The sequence below is a fragment of the Tarenaya hassleriana genome, unplaced genomic scaffold, assembly GCF_000463585.1.
Source record: "Tarenaya hassleriana unplaced genomic scaffold, ASM46358v1 Cleome97, whole genome shotgun sequence".
Taxonomy (NCBI): Eukaryota; Viridiplantae; Streptophyta; class Magnoliopsida; order Brassicales; family Cleomaceae; genus Tarenaya; species Tarenaya hassleriana.
Window position 1 is genome coordinate 185,038 of NW_010972109.1, and position 6,440 is coordinate 191,477.

The 6,440-nt window shown below is 38.1% G+C and overlaps 1 pseudogene; it reads right to left on the reverse strand.

The window, feature by feature from the left end:
• Positions 1 to 1,919: 1,919 nt before the first annotated feature.
• Positions 1,920 to 4,088, reverse strand: LOC104804841 (annotated as a pseudogene).
• Positions 4,089 to 6,440: the final 2,352 nt, after the last annotated feature.

Consider the following 6,440-nt stretch of genomic DNA (forward strand, 5'->3'; position numbering starts at 1 on the left):
TGGTAGCGGCTCCAGCACTGCCATTAGCTAACTACTACCCCCGCCTTTTTGAGTTTTGTGGGAATCCGAAAATGCGATTTACAATCACAAAAGGATCCAAATTCTAGGGTTCATGCAACGAAATGTAAACAAAAATTCTAACAACTCTAGAACAAGAATGTGTATGTCAAATACAAAACATGTTTCAATTACGTATCAAACCAGGCTCCGATATCATTGTTGGGTTTTGAAGATTCCTATACATGCGTTCACATGGTTTCTAGGTTTTTAATATTGCATTTTATGCAGCGAAATTATATAAAATGAAACTCAATCAATATAATTTATATACGCAATGATAAACATATCGATATACCAAACTATTTCGATTCAGAAGTCTATTACATACACTGAAATCAACATTCTCTATAGATAGTCCATATTCACGGGTGGAAGTGCATGCTAGAATACGATTTGGAGATAAAAAAAAAATGAAAATCGAAAGATCTTGAGAGACAGAGGGTGACAACCAAGTAAAAGAAGACAAAACAATTTTTTTTCTTCCTATACTTAACAAATGTTTTTTTTTTGGTTTTGTTTTCTGTTAATCCGAAAAAGAGTTTAATTATTTCACCACAAATGTATGTTACACATATTATAATGGGTTAACAATTAAGTGAAATAAAACTCCTTTATCTCATTAGCCAACATATGGATCCATTGGATCATTTAAATCTATCAAATAGATTTCTAATCATTTTTTTTAACTGATTGTGGTTAGAACAATATATTTATAACTTAAAAGAAAGGTCTTTTCCACCGTGGATCTGTTTCTTTCGAAGCAATTCAACGTTGAATCGACTTTTTACAAACATTTTTTGCTGGTTTATATAATATTCACATTTACAAAAAGAAACGTACACGTATACATACTTGTGAGCGCATTGATTCGACATTTTTTTTTCTTTGATCTATTTTCTCGGTTGCTTGGACACAACAGCTGTGACATCGGTCGCATAAACGCCTTGGAAATTGATGACAACGTTTGAACCGAAGCTTCGTGTTTTTTGGTCTCTGCAAATGTTTTGACCTTATTAGCATCTGTCAGAACAAAAACAGTTCACAAGTTCAAAACCAAGTAGAGATTATTAGTATTAATTTAATTAATTGAGGCATTCATTAATGCAAATTGAAATTAATTAATCGAATATAAGATCTAAAGGTTCCACCTCTCCGCGACTTTTGGATTCAACAATAAACTAAACGGAAAGATTCTCTTCATAAGATCTGGTTGTCTCTACCAAAGTCGTCCTAACTAAGATCCATACAATGACATTTTATTCTTCTATATTAGGTTTTAAAATCTAATTATTTAGTATTTCTTTCATCATGCTTTTAAAAATGTGGGGATTTCTTTCACTAAGAATATGTTTTCAAAAAATATTTGGCGTTTATATCCAAACGTGTGTGGAGAGATATATTCATCCAAACTTCTCCAATTTTTTGGAAAAATGTAATTAGATCAAAAGACTGGTTAACTTATGGATTATCAAAAAAATATATGTAAATATGTATATATAGCAAAAGAAAGTTACGAAAGGTTAGGTCTTTCGGTGAACTCATCTTTTGATGTTTACTTTTATATATATATATATATAATATGTATATATAGCAAAGGAAGTTACGAAAGGTTAGGTCTTTAGTGAACTCATCTTTTGATGTTTACTTTTATATATATATATATATATAAAGACAGGCTAAAGGAGAAAAAGTCTCCCTCTCGTATGGGTAACAGCGGGGAGTGGACCATGGCGTATGCCTAAAGGAAGAAAATGACCGACACATCTCTCTCTTAGTACTCAGATGAGATAAGGACGATTTGGTCATTCCACATCTGATTCGAGTGGACCCCAACAAGGTCGAAGAAAACAACGCACATATGGTGAAGACCAGAAAGAGTTTTACACTGATGGCACTGACCAAAGCGGCAGAATCATCTATCTACCTAACCATTGACATCGAGTCACCTATAATTGTTCTTGTACTAACAAAAATGTGAGAAACTATAACCAAAACCACAGCCACAATAATGACGATGATGCATGTATAAGAAAAGCTTACACTGATCAGAAAGGCAGGCTCTTGGAGGTAGAACTGGCGGTTAGGAACTTGAAATGCTCAGAGGGCACGACATCATGAGGCAAATTCGCTCTCTTCACAATTCTCTTCATGTTGTTCTGTAGACTCTGTTGAACCAGCTGCTTCACCGCTTTCCTCTCCTCGCTGATCATATCATCCATCCCATCTTTCGAGAGCCCTCTCGTGGTTAATAAGGACGGTGAAATCCCGTAGATCGGCTCGGATACCGCCCCGCAAGATCCAGCTGCACTTTTCGAGACTTGCTTTCCCTTGTCCATTCTTAAGCATTCGAGTATTCTTGACGCTCTCTTTTGGGCCAATGCAGTTCCTAAAAGGGTTAATTCGAGTAATGACGACTCGATACCCGCCTCGATCATGCTTTGTCGGTCTCCATATGCTTTGTGAGCCATTAACATGAGAATGTAGGTCGCTTTCTCTTGGCAGTTCGGCGAATCAGTCCAATTCAATACATCTACCAATAGGAGGAAAGCTTCCGGGACTGAACTGATGGCTTTTCGGCCTTCGGGGATGGAAACAACATTACTCAAGATGGCGAGAATCCTCTCGCTCACTTCCATGTCACCCAATGCGTTCACCAGAAAGGGGATCAAATCAGTTTCGAGGATGAATGAAACGTTAGGGTGATAGATAGAGAGATTGTAGAGGGCTCGAAGGGCGTCTTCTCTGGCTTGTCCACTGCATGAATCATCCATATTCTTGAGGGTTTTCACCAAGAGGGTATCGCACCTGATGAACCGATGATGGGTTTGTTCGAATCCAATGCGCTTAATCCGAGAAAATTTGCAACGACTGCTTCTGCAATTGCTGGGTTTGAAGCTTTTGGGGATTCGATTAGCTTCAGCATCTTATGAACAGCACCGGTTTTAACAATCGCTGCTTTATTCCTGTTGAATTAGTTCCGTGGAAGAAATCAGATTTGTATACAGGGAAACAGAAGTGAACCCAAATTCAAGTTCGTTGAAAATGTTCCTCTGAAAAAAGTAGTTTGGTAGATGAAAGGACAAAAAACGTGAAAGTGGCGTCGAAATCTATGATTCTCAGAACAAACAAAAAATTCATATGATGAACATTCCATGAAGGATCAAAACATACGGTATGAGAACATGCAATGCAAATTTGAACCCCTCAGAAAACAAACCGATCAGGAGAGTGACGAAGACTGACCCGTCGTTTCCGATTCCGAGATTGAGTAGAGCGTAGAGAGAAGCGATCTGAGCGTCCACGTCTGCGTTTGCGTCAGCGTCTGCGATTCGCGAGTCGTCAAACAAACTGACCAGCGGTGGAATAGCACCGAACATCGCGAGCGTCACTCTCGCCCCCGAGTCTTCTTTCGCCAGTAACCGCACTTTTCTTGCCGCCGCTAATTTCCCCTCTCCTACACCGTCGCCGTCGTGAGCCTCACGCGCCGCCGCAAATTGTAACTCCTTGACGACGCACTTCAGTTCCTCGAGCACTTCCTCCTTCTTCCTCGTCTCCACGCCAGCCTCCGCCACGGACAAATTCAACAGATCACAGAGCTTCTCCGATCTCACCTCCTTCTTCTTCTCCTCACCAGATGTCCGCTGCTTCCCCTCGGAAACAACGCCGTTTAACACAGGCCTTACCGCGGTCGCGTTCGCTCCAATCGAGATTCCTCCACCGCCGCAGCAGTCGTCATCTTCCCGGAGTTTGCGACGGTAACGGGAGCTTCCGCCACAGCTGACGGCGTCGAAGATTTTCCGGCGAAATGACAATCTCCAGAGACGGAAATAGTTGGCGGGGGTGGAGGAAGCGGCGGGAGTACAGTCGAGGATGAGAGATCCGACATTGCTCCGGTGAGGCTTCGGCATTGTATCCGATCAGGTTTCCGGCGACACAAAACCTACATTTGCAGTCAGAGAGAGAGAGAGAGATTGTTCGTTTTGCGAGCGAAAACAGAGGAAACTAAATGATTTTTGAGAGATTAGTGATTGTAGAAGTTTCTTTTTTTATTTATTTTAATTTATTTATAAGTTTAGGTTTTTGTGCTGTTTTTTTAGAGTGTTGGCCTTCTGTCTGGTTCAAGTCAGATTTGGCTCGGTTCGAATCAAAATAAATTGATTTATTCTGAATTCATTTAAAAAAATAATCGGACTCGCTATTATTTACAAACGAATCTTGAGAGAATCGGTTTAATTCGTCAAAAAATGAACCGATAACGAATAACTCGCTAGTTAAATTCATTTTGAGACCTCTAGCCACCAATAGCATATTCGAGATTTTCAAGGTTTTTTAATCACCAAACAGAATAATTTAAGTTTTAAAATTTTAGAACTCAATCTGAATCCCTAGACCTTAGATACTAAAATTTTTAACATTTACCTTTATTCCAAATTTGATGACATATTTAATGAATCGTATGGGTCAGCCAGTAACTCGGAAAATGGCATATTGAGAATTAAAATTCCTTATACGGTTGTTCAAGTGAGAGCTCAGCAACATCGAGAGTTTGAGGTCTGTTCTTTCTTTGGTAAAATTCCGAGTAGGGTTAAGACTTTTGTTGTATTGAATCACCTGTGGGGGAAATAACGGTGACTTGAAATTCATAAGCTTACCGATGAATCGATCCTGATTCGTATCCATTTGTCACAACTCATAGAGTGTTTTGTCGAGTTTTTTTATGGGACTATGTTAAATATAAAGTTAGTACAAATTACTACTTCTCCCCACAAGTTCTGAGGAGATCCGAAACTAATTAGTATAGCATTCATAATTTCTTTCGGCGTTCTATTTTTGCGTTCAACAATGTCATTATGTTCTGACATGGTTTACGCATAATTATGCAAAAGGCGGTTCATATTCACCTCTTCTATCGCTTCTCAAAATTTTGGTTTTCTTTCTAAATTGATTTTCAACTTCGTTTTTATAGAGATTAAACATCTCTATTGTCCCATTTTTACTTCTCACTAAATAGAGATAACCATACCGAGTACAATCATCAATAAAAGTAATTTATTACTTCTGTCCACTTTTGGTTTGCACATATTACAAATCGCATACATTTGTATATATTAATTCCAAAGATTCAGTACTTTGTTCAATATTTTTAAACGAAGACTTAACAAATTTCGCTTCAACGTAGATTTTACATTTGCGGTTTTTGTCCAATTTAAATTTTGGAAATAGATTAAAAAACACTAATCTTTGCATTGACTTGAGTTTCATATGTTTTAATCTACCATGCAATAATCTGAACTCATCAAAGTAAGCAGAAGAAGTAGAAGCTTTATTAATCCCATTTACAGTTATATTGTTTGCCACATTGGTGTTACAAATAGTCATCACATTCATCTTGAACATATCATTTGTTAGATAACATCTACCAAGATGCACACCATCTTTTGACAATACAATTTTTTTAGATTAAAAAACTAGCTTAAAACATTTCTTTGCCATCACATATCCAGAGAGCAGGTTCTTGCGAATGTCTAGCACATGAAAAAATCTCAGTGAGTGTCTTTTTTCTAGATATCATCTTCAGGATAACTGAACCCTTGCCTTCCAATTTTGGATGTCATAGAGTTTCTTATATATCATCTTTCTCTGGTGACAGTGTGATAGGTGGTGAATATCCATCTGTTACCACAGATGTGGCGAGTTACTCCAATGTCAATCCACCATTCTCTCGAATAATCTTCGTCCATGTTCACTTCTGACACAACTGCTACAAAGTCTGATTCCCCATTTTCTATTTCAGCTACATGAGCTTGAGTCTTATTTCCAATTTTCTTCAGGATACTTTCCTTGCGATGATAATAATCATTCATTAGATGTCTAGTCTTGCCATAGACATATCAATTCCCCTTGAATTTTTTGGAGTTGACATTCTTATCGATCTTCCGATTTTTACTCCCTTTGGTCTTAGTCATCTCAATAAGTTTATCTTGGATCCAAACTGTACATTCATTTTAAGAATAGGTTAAGACTCCTGCCAAATCCTCACGAGATGATGTAAATCCTTCAAAGACATGTCCTTAAGTTTTTGTCTCAGGTCATTCTTGAAACTCGTCCAGGATGGAGGCAATGTTTCAATCAGAGTTATCACCTGGAACCGTTCATTCACCATGATGTCTTCTCCCGCCAAGTTGTGGAAAATGATTTGCAATTCATCTACTTATTCCACAACACTCCTTGTATCTACCATTCGGTAGTTTAGGAGCTTGACTACCACCATTCGCCGTTGGCTAGTCTTTTCGACCCGATACTTATGATCAATTGCTTTCTAGAGTTGCTTGGTTGTAACATATTTGGAGAAAACACCATAAAGTGAATCATCCAAACCG